Source organism: Camellia sinensis, chromosome 11 (assembly GCF_055761805.1).
Source record: "Camellia sinensis isolate YWXY chromosome 11, ASM5576180v1, whole genome shotgun sequence".
In the NCBI taxonomy this organism is placed as follows: Eukaryota; Viridiplantae; Streptophyta; class Magnoliopsida; order Ericales; family Theaceae; genus Camellia; species Camellia sinensis.
Genome location: NC_138971.1, coordinates 100734707 through 100746270, shown reverse-complemented (window position 1 = coordinate 100746270; position 11564 = coordinate 100734707). Strand labels below are relative to the sequence as shown.

At 31.5% G+C, this 11564-nt stretch overlaps 1 long non-coding RNA gene across 1 annotated transcript; it reads left to right on the top strand.

The window, feature by feature from the left end:
• Positions 1-779: 779 nt before the first annotated feature.
• Positions 780-4400, top strand: LOC145802048 (uncharacterized). The gene is made up of 3 exons (XR_014344271.1): positions 780-996; positions 1498-1960; positions 4263-4400. It is a non-coding gene; the product is annotated as an uncharacterized LOC145802048 (long non-coding RNA).
• Positions 4401-11564: the final 7164 nt, after the last annotated feature.

Here is an 11564-nt window from a genome sequence, read left to right as displayed (position 1 = left end):
CAATCACACTCATCTCTTTCTCTGAGCCCATTATTATTGAAAGAGGAAAAAGTCAAAAAATGAAATGGGTCTCTCTTTCTCTCTGTCTCTTACTCTCTATGTCTCTTACTCATTTCTCTTCTCTCTCTTTCACTCATCTCTCTTACTCATTTCTCTTCTCTATCTCTCTCATCTCTTTTCAAATATATATTTTTTCAAATATTTTTTTTCAATTATAATGTGTATAATTCCATCGTCATAAATAATACAAAAAATAAATATAAATATTTTAGGCCTAAACAAACATGCTTTTTAGTTTATGTTTTTAATTTTTTTTAAACATTTTGTTCAAACCAAACGCGTTTGTAATTTATATTTTTCTAAAAATAAACAAAAACCAATTTATAAAATTTATGGAAATTATTTTTCATTAAAATATTACTCCTACTTCTACCAAAGTAAAAAAATAAGAATAATTTTTTATTCATTAAAATAAAAATGAAACAAATAAATTTTCAACCTTTATAACTGGAAAAAATAAAGAAGCAAAAAAAATAAATTCATTAACTATAAAAAAAAAATTATTTTAACAAAAAATAATTTTTTTTTTTAAAAAAAGAATCATTTTGCTGTTTAAATATTACCAAAAAAACAAAAAAAATTTCCCGCTCGATTTTCCACCCCCTTTTTTCCATTCCCGCTCGGCTTCCCCCCTCCCCATCTCTTGAACCAAAATACCCAATCTGAAAAATTCACAGATTTTTCTCTCGCTTTCTGTCACTCTCGGTCTCTCTCTCTCTATTTTTTCATTTCTCACACTTGCTAGGGTTTTATATGTCCCCAATTGTCCTTCCTATATATCTGCCCCAAATAAATAAATATATATCGATCGCATTCAGTCACGCATTTCGTGACCAACCCAAATCGAGTTTCCCCAGTTTTCGAGTTCCCTTCGGAGCAATTACTGCGATTTCTGGTGGAATCTCGTATTACTACTACTTTTCTTCACCGAATTTGGTAATTTCTAATCTCAATTTCATTTGGGTTTGATTTTAACTTTATGGAAATGAAGTGTGTCGTTTTCTGAAAATGAATTCTTTGCAATTAGATGTTTGTATTGAGGGCTTTGAATGTTGGGTTTTGCTCAAAGTATGTGGATTGAAATATGTTGATGATTGTGGACTTGGGTTTTTTGGTAGTGTTAATATTGAAAAAATATTCATCATAAGTCATCAAACCTGAGTATGTATATAGAATTTAAGAATTATGTATTAGGGGTATTAAAAGTGTTCGAATTTACCTGATTGAAGTGCGTAGTTTGAATTATGTTGGTACATTTGGATGTGAACATGTGTATAATCATCAGTTAAAGGCTTATGGCAATATGGAATTTGAGTGTAATTGCATTTGGAAATTAGACTTTTGGATATTCTGAATAATGCTATAGTTATTATGGAAATTGACATTGGAATTTGGTAATTTTCTAATCTCAATATCACATGGGTTTGATTTCCCCAGCCCTCAATCCAAATAAGTGGCTTGAGTTTAAGCTGCAAGACAGAGCAAAGGTCAGCCACAATACTCACTTATTCAGGTCATCCTCTTGTCACCATTATTCTTCAGATGTATTTTGGTTTTAAATTACTTGCATACTTGTTGATCAATGAAACCATGTTATATTTAAAGTAGTCTTGTCATATTTTCAGCTGCACTATCAGCTGCCTATTTAATCTGTAAATTTCAGTGATGCTTTTAGTCAGCTGATCATGGCTATATGATTATTAAAACAGAAGGGTGAACACACTGTAAGTTGAATCCAGATGTAATTCATGGGAAGAGTGCAATCTTGTGTCATTACTTTGTGGTGTGGTTACCTAACCGATTTGTTTATTTTATTTTTGTTACATAGGATACTGAGAAATTGCTTAATTACTGGCCCAATCCCAGATTACATTGGTGAATTGTCTGATCTCAAAATTTTGTAAGTTCATTCTAATTGGCTTTCTTACAGAGATTCATGGTCTCTTGATTTTAAGTTAATATTGATTTGATATCTCTAAACATAGAAATGCTTTATTTGTGTTCTTATTCTTCAATTAAGTAGTTTTGATATTTATTTAATTTGACATGTTATATTATATCTGAAGATTCCTTGTTTGTTATGTTAGTTTTATTTTCTGTTTTTTAAGAAAACTAAAAACTCTATAACCACCTTGATACTTCAAAGAATCAGCTAGCCATTTACTAATCATGGAGATGAATAAGACCTTTAAATTTCATATATGTTCAATGTCTACTGTTATTCATCTATACCTCTTACCCCTTTTGTGCATACCAAAATTATTCTTCGGATTTTATGAAACAAACTTTCTTTAAGATTTGTTGTGTAGGATCTGTTTGAGTCCTAGAAATTATTGGGGAGCAAAGTGGATGTAAATTAGATCGCATTAAAGTCATCTGCGAGGTGTGGGCATGATGCTGTACATGAATTTGATAGGACATAGGCACATATTAAGTCACATCTTAAAAAAGAGAAATTGGGACATGACAGGGACAGGTATATGTGAAACAATATTCAGTAATATGCTTGCAACAGTTGTTGAAGGGTATGTTCTAAGATTTTTTTTTTGTTTTGTTTATTTATAATATATGTTTTTAAATAAAATAATAAAATTGAATACTTCCATACAGAGGAAAGGAAATATTCATGTAGTAGTTTAAATGAATGCTTTATTGTTTATTACAAAAATAGATATGCTTTCTGCCTTGATAAAAGACATTACAAGGCCTGGTGCATGATTACATGTCAATGAATTTGATGTAAGAAGTTCATGTAACCAAGTTAAAAAAGAACGATATTTAAATTGATTTTTTTTACGTCTTGGGAATAAATAAATGAACTTCAATTATTATGGCAGCAAAAAAGAAAAAAAAAAGAGAACAAACTCTTCACGTGCAAAGTATAAAAGTGAATCCCCCTTTTCCCCCTTTATATCTTGAATAAGGTACCACACCCAAAAGGTTCAAAGAATAAAAATAAACAGGGAATGATTACTTTTTTTTTTTTTTTTGATCGGTGAAAGTTAGTTGTTAGTTGTTAGATTCGTACCTACAGGAGTTGGTCTCCCCACCCATTGTAAAGCACCCCCTAGAGAGAGTTGAACCCATGACCTCCCCCTAGAGACCAAGCCCTTAGGAAAGTCGTAGTGGCCAACTAGGTTACACCTAGTTAATTAATAGGGAATGATTCCTTAAGCCACACAAATAGACTTTCAAGAGCCATGGGGCATCCCTTTGGGCTAGAAATCTGAAGCTCCTTCCCCTCAAAAAGATCTCTCTCTCTCTCAACACACCACATATCACACAAAATAACATAACCTTCCATTCCCTCCTCTCACTTATACACTAGTATTTGATGACGTTATTTTTAATTCTTTTTTTTTTCTTCTAAAGAAGACCTTTTCCAATTTATAATTTTATAACCCCTTGTATTTGCATAATGATAGCTATATATATATGCATTGTTAATGCTATGAAAAAAAAAAAAACTCATTCTATTTGTAATAATGATAGCTATATTCATTGTTAATGCTATGAAAAATCCTTATTCCTAATTTCTAACTACTTATTGAACCATCTCTCTTTTTTCTTTTTAATTTGTTAAATAAGCTCTTTTAATATAGTTTCTAACATCAAGTTGTTCGAGAAACACCATACATTTTTTTACATGCACAGAGTCTGCTTTGTCCCCTGCTATGCTATCTTGAATGCTTGGAAGTTTTGGCCTGTCAAGGTGTTCATGCTTTATAGTATGCATGTATGCAAATGTTCATATTGTTAATCTGGTGCTTTCAATTAGAACCACTACATCACTCATCACTTCCATCGGTGTGGATGCCCTTAGAATAATTCAAATATTGTACACATTTGAAGATATAAGCCTTTAAAATTTTTAGTTACATGCAGTTTGAAGATATTAGATATGGACTAAAATGTTGCTGCTCTTTAGTTAGTTAGTATGAAATTTGGGTAATATAAATTGTTCCTGTTTTACTAGGTTGTCTTTTGTCATTTAATTGAGGCTACCATGTACTGAAACTAACAATTATCATTCTCTAATATCTGCCTGGTAGAAATCCAAATGTATTTCTTTTCTTCTGAGAAATGTGAAAGATGAAGTTTTTCTTAATGAGTTTCTGTAGTTCTTAGTTATGGATAATCCTGTTGCCAACAGCAGGGAAGAAATGTTAATTTGGATTTGTCTTGTCTTGAGTTATTTGCAGAATCCAAACAAGAATTTAATGGCAATTACTCAGTTCAGGTGTATACTGTGCAAGCTTGCATTCCAAAGTACCCAGCAGCACTTTGGAATGCTGAATTTGTGCAGGCAGAAGAACTCTTGAGGCAGCCTTCCACAATTGATAATTGCTTGTGAGATAACAGGTATAGTTCTTCCATTTTGAGTTCATCAATTTAGTGTAGGGTGTTGGGTTGGTGCTTTTTGATGATTATGTTGATGGCATGGCAATGGCTTTACATTTTTAGTGATGAGGACTGTTATTTCATGTAGAATATTTAAATGTTGCTCATTAATTTTTTTTGACGAAATTGATTATTGTTGGAGAGTTTTTATCAATATTATTTGTAGAAGAAAAAAAATATTAGAAGCATGTATCCAGTTCCTACAGTGAAATTATGTCAGAGAGGCAAATTTGGGCTTCTAAGGAGACTATGAAGTCTTGAGCTGTGCATGTATATATTTCATACTTTATTAGGCCTCTACACTTGGTGATTGATTGCATATTTGGGTTACCGATAACACTGTCACTGAATTAAAATTTGTGGCAAGTGTGGATCTTAGTGGAGCTGCCCTACATGTCCATTAGTAAATCAAAAATCAATTCTTTCCACTCTGTACTTTTTCTATTTGTATATGTATATTATTCCTTGTTACTTAGTAAACATTGATGCAGCAGATGTTGATAATGAATTGGCAGTTGCTTGGGACCACTTCATTAATGAGTTTTGTGCTGCTTAGATTTTTTGTCCACTTTTAGCTTTGTTGGTTTTACCTATTGTTGTGCGAGGGGTAGACTCATTGGAGTATGTCATTATGGAGAGAAACAAGTTGGTCCTTATGCATTGGAGTATGTCATCGTTTTTCTTACAAGAATTAATTTTTTACTTTGTCAGGAAAGAAGAAGAAAAAGAAGAATGGTCATGTTTTAATGTTTTATTCATAATGTTTTAATGGTCATTTTTTTCTTTTGGGAGCCATAAAATGGAGGGTTGGGATTCATGTTAAAAGGAATTTGAAGATCAAAATGTGTGATTTACCTAATGATGATTAAGGGAAACTAAGGAAATATATGCCACTCTAGGTTTGGCCCAATCTGGACACATTGAAGTATTGCTAAAGTTTTGTTCATTTTTTTACCTTTCAGGTCACTTTGGGTATATAGAATACCAATTCCAGTATATCATCCTTCCCATGTGAGCGAACTGAAGCGGTTGTTGAGCCTGGTTTGCTTTAAGTGCTTGAAGTTCAGAAGTGGGAAGGTAATGGATATGTTTATAGAAGGCTCCACGTAAAATCTATTTGTCATAAGTAATTAAATCCTTTTGCTTTCTTGATTGAGAGGGTAGCAGATTATTGTGTTGTGTTATGGTAAGAATTTGAAGCTCTCGGTGATTATAGATCATTCTGCCATAATATATCCTATATTTGATTATTTAATAAAGGAAGTTGGTAGACATTTGAGTGTGGTCACATATGTGGTGGCCCTTTTCTAAAAGTGTTGTGTGAATATCATTATTTTTCTATTGTTTCTCTGAGACATTTAATTTTATAAATTGTTTCTCTCTCCTTATTTTAACTAAAATGTAGAGTTAATTTGTGGAACTGATATCTCAACATAGAAGTGTTATATGTAAGAATATCTATGTCATTAACAGGGAAAGCTTTTAACCCTTCTTAACATTTTATAGGCACCCAACTAATGAATTTTATTTTTTTTTTCAGATGATTTTGGACATACAAATGTGGATATATAATTTTTTGACAATTACGGGAGGGCATTGTTTTTATACCTCTATTTGTATATATAGTGGTTCGAACAAATTAATTTGGTTATTCATGTATTATGTATGGATTTAAATTATTGACGTTGGATTAGACTTGGAGTGTATGAAATTTGTATGGATTATGTATGGATTATTGACCCTAATATATTTTAGTATTGATGGATTATATTGTTTATACAGGGTACAGGTTGTAATTTAAATTATTGACGTTGGTTATTCATGTATTATGTATGTGATTTAAATCATGGTTATTCATGTATTATGTTGAATGCTTTAATGGTTGATAATATATTTTAGTGTTGATGGATTATATTGTTTATACAGGGTACATGTAATATAAATGAATACAGGTTGTTTACAAATTTTTTTTTTTTTTTAAAAAAAAAAACAGAAAATTATTTGGCCACCAAATGTTTTGGTAGCCAAATAGGTAATCAAAAGTTTTGGCTACTAATAATTTAGTAGCAAAAACATAACCCAAAACGTTTTTGCCACCAAATAATTAGTAGCTAAAAAATTTGAGAATTAGAGAAATAAACTATTGGCTACTAAATTTTTTAGTCACGGAAAAAATGGTATCATTTGGCGACTAAAACTTTTGGTGGCAAAAAGTAAAGAAATGAATCTTAATAGGTTTTTGGCTACGAACAGTTTTAGTCGGCAAAAGTCACCACGCCTAAGGTAGAACTTTTAGTGACTAAATGGTTAGTAGCCAAAAGTTTAATAAAATGAAAAATAATATTTTTGGCGACTAAATTCTTTAGTCCCTAAATGTAGTAATGGTGTCACTAAAACTTATTCCCGACAAAAAATTTTAGTCGCTGAAAATTTAATTTATTTTATTTCAACACTTTTGGCGACTAAATATTTAGTCGCCAAAACATACCCTTTCCCGACTACTCAGAGTTTGGTAGCCGAATGTTCACTTTTGGCGACTAATATTTTAGTCGCCAAAAGATAACCTTTGCCGACTAACCAGAGTTTAGTAGCCAAAACGTTCACTTTCAGCGACCAAAAATAGTTTAGTCGCCAATACTATCGCCGACAGCGTATAGGCGACTAGTTTGGCGACAAAATATTTTAGTCGCTAATTGTTTCGGCGACCAAAAATGGGGCTTTTGGCGACCAATATTTTGGTCGCCAAAAGTGGCATTTCCTGTAGTGATAGTGTGATTTATAATTTTGAATGAATTCCATATATTATTTAAGAAAAATGCTATGGGACCCATATCCCACACCCATTTCAGTATATGGTTAAAAAAAGAAAAAAATTAGTGAAACATCCCTCTTCAACTTTGTGTTGTAGGAGAGGTTCAAGATATTTTTTTTATTAGCTAAGCTCCCTTAACATTTTCACAGAAAAAATTCAACTCAGAGAAATCTTGTCCGACTTAGAAAATTTTTGGCCTCGACTCAAAAAATTCAATTTTCACAAAGAAATTTATCTGGTATGATCACAAAGAAATTTCAAAATTTCTCTAAGTTAGACAAATTTTTCTGAGTCGAATTTTTTCTGTGAAAATATTAAGGAACCTTAACTACTATGAAAATATTGTATGTCTTTTATCTTATAAAATATTAATATCAGGGACTTTAAAAAAAAAAATTCTCCTAAAAAAAATTGTAGAATTTTTTGTACCCCTAACATTCTTCATTATTTAAAGGGTTTGGATACTCTCCAGTCTACTTTGTTGGATCTCATGGGGCCCACTATAGGCTTTGCTTTGAGGATCTCAACCTTTCATTTTATTTTACTATGCTTGTAAATCATTCATAAAAAAAAAATCAGATTAATCCAATAATCATAACTCTTGATTTTATTAAATTTGTTTGCAAAAAATTAAATGATCTATTTTTATAAAAAAAAAAAATTATCGTTCATTTTTTTGTAAACAAATATCATCAAAACATAATAATATATTTATCTAATTAATATAAGTATTTTATAATAAAAATTTACACATAATTAAATAAAATGAACAATTCATATCATTAAAGTAGGACTTATGGTGGATCTGTAAGAGGCCCAACAACTCCTCCGATCCAAAAGTCCACTTTGTGGACTGCAGTGGGAACCCAAACCATTTTTTAAATATTGGGCTAAGATTTTCGACAAATCATATTTGTGTTTTGTTCATATATTCAAAAACTGTGTGAATGAATCAATTTTTAAAATATATTTGTCCACTTGATTATGAATTAATCTGACAAATTCTTTATTATAATTCTCCTAGGTTTTTTTTTTTTTTTTTTTTTTTTTTTTTTTTTTTTTTTGGCATACACCATACATTACAATTTCCATATACATAATGATACTTTAATATAAGTGAAGCCCACATGTATGTGAGAAAAATAATTATAAGATTATGATATATCGGTTATAATAAATTAAATAATTTATTCAGTGCATTGTACGGCCATTAAGGTTTGTTTGGGTACTATTTTCATAATTCAAATTGTATTTTTTTTAGAGTCCATTATGTACAATACATTTGCCAAAAAAAAAAATTTAAGTTTATTGGACATTAGTAGCGCTTGCATCAAAACATATTTGTATTCCATTTTATTCTTAAAATCATACTTATCATTTATTTTTTTCAATACTGTACGGGGAAGAAATAATTCTCCTCGTATAATCCTGTTGACTAAGTCCGCGCTCCTCCGTACGATGTCGCTTTGTCACCTGAAAACACAAACGTGAGCTAGTCGGCGGGTGTGTGCCGGAAACCTCTCCGATGCCTAAGTCAGAAAATTTGACAAATAGACAAAGCTCAATGTATTCAGTAAGCAAAATTGTATGTTGTGTTATGTTATCTCCTCCAAGGTGATGCTTGTGAGCTTTTATAGGTTTTGAGTGGCACAATCCTAGCAGGACTGTTATTTCTCCATGCAGAGTCCTCCTAGGATCCATACTCCTAAAGGATAATGCTTATCCTTTTACACCCCCCATTGCTTAAACCAAGTGGGATGGTTTTAACTACGGCCGAACTGCCATACGACTGAGATAAACCTGGCTATACTGAGTCACAGAGTAGGCTGTACTAACAGTAGTTCGGTTCTTCCTCTTGCTGCACCATATCTCGGTTCTCTCATACACGAACCATGGTGTGTTTGGACCGATCTACTGAATAACAACATCCCAACTGACCTACCCAAAATACATCATGACCGGACTATTTCTGAGACCGGCCTAACTCCAAGTTGCACGGACCGAAGTAACTCAACATCTCTTCTGGGCCGGAGTAACTTTATCACTCTTGAACCGGAGTAACTTTATCTCTCCTAGGCCGGAGTAACTTTTCGGCCTTTTTTACACAATCCTTCGTACTTTGGGCCACAAAGTCCATCTCACAGCTCAGCCCAATTTTCACCAAAAATTACATTCTCAAATACAAATGTGATAAAAGGACTATCAATATCCGATCAACTTATTTTTGGTAGGTATGCTATACTTGATATACTCTAAAAAATAAACAGTTCAAATTATTAAAATAAGATCTCATTCCCATACATAATAGCACTGGAAAAACAATCATCAGATTTAGGCCTCGCTTGTTTGATGGATTAGGTTGAATGGGATTATAAGTGCGGTGAGATTGAGTGAAAATATTATTGGCGTGATGGTATTAGGTTGGAGATGTGAGATAAAGTGTATTTATTTGTGTACTAGTGTGGTGGTATTAGTTAGTTAGGACTAAATCTATAAAATTACCTAAAAACCCTCATCACATATAATATAATTCTGTTGGTTTTGTAAAGTGGAGGGCAAAATGATAATTTAACCATCAATTTGTATGAAGGGATTAGCTATCCCAACCTTTGCATGGGAATTGACTGTTAATCCCACCATGGGAGGGGATTAATACTCTCAGGCCATGTTTGATTCACAACACTAATAGTGAGGTATTAATAATCCTATTAAATTAGTGTGGTATTAGTTATCCCACCCCTACCCCATTACTAATAATCCTACAAATTTGTTGGATTAATTATCCATTGGATTAATAATCCTAAACTAAAATGTCAAAACAAACATAGGATGATTGGGCCCACGGATTAATAATCCCAATCCTATGCTTTAATCCTTCCAATCAAACATGCCCATGGAATTGCTAATCCCATGATATTTTGTTGCACCCAAATATGGATTTGGTGGGTCCCATGGATTGATAATCAAATTTTCCCTTCCAAACTTCCAATCAAACATGACCTTAATATTCATGGACTTCGACCAGACTATAACTATGGGTCATCTAACTACGATGCAGATAACCTTTTTAAAAATTAGTTTATATTTTATTAAATTGACGACTTTGTCATTAAAATTGAACAATGGTATCTTTAATTATTCTTATTTGGAACAACATTCAAAATTTAAAGTCAAATGTATTAGAATTGAAAAGTCAGTGATCAAAATGACACAAATTTCAAACTATAGAAATTATTATAATTCACCCTTACATATATATTTTTGATAAGGTTGTGAATTTAATTCACTTTTACATGGCAGACTTCTTCGTACTATTTTTGGGCCTAATATTGGAGCTGCTTGTTTTTTTGGGTGCGATCGTAGCTCAGTAGATTAACATGAAATGTTTATTTATTTATTTATGAAGTTATATGACCAAAAACAAGCATAATATATGTAAAATTTCAATGCATATAAGATAACAAAAGTGAAAGAAAATAGATGTACTTTTTATTTTGGCTACCACAAATAAGAAAAAAAATTGTTTATTACCACAAAATAAACGTCTTGTCTTCTCTTTGCCCCTCTTAAATTTGGGGAAAGAGATGGAATATTACAACACCCTTTTCACTTTGTGTTCTTAAACTAGCCTCAGCATGACCACAAGGATTTGGGATGGCTATTGTGCAGTCAAATGGATTCATTTTGATAATTTAAATTGTTCATATTTTAGAATATATCAAGTATAACATACCCTTAAAAAATCAAGTTAATTGGATATCGGTAATCCTTTCATCCACTCACATTTGTATCTACAAAAGTAAATGACAATTGTGATTTATAGTATTATTATTATTATTATTTATTTTATTGTTTTGAAACAGTGTGATTTGTAGTATTAAAATGAATACAAATGTGAGTGAATGAAAGGGTTAACGATATTTAATTAATTTGATTTTTTATAAGTATGTTCTAATCGATACACTCTAAAATATAAACGGTTTGAATTATTGAAATGAATATCAAAATAGGCTCATCTTACTGCACAACAGTCACAGCAGTCACCCCAAATTTGGATCATGTTGGCTGTGACCCTTTATTTTCCCCATTACTTTTGGAATCAAGATTTTCTATTTTTAAATCCTTTATATATATATATATATATTTCAAAGTACTCCCAATTATAGGATCATGTTCTTGTGTCTTGAAATTCTCTTGTATCAAAAGTGCATTAGGACAACTTTTAGGGAAATTTAAAAACAAAGAATATTCTTAACCCTTTTGTGAACTTTGCTTTTTCTTAATTCTCCTT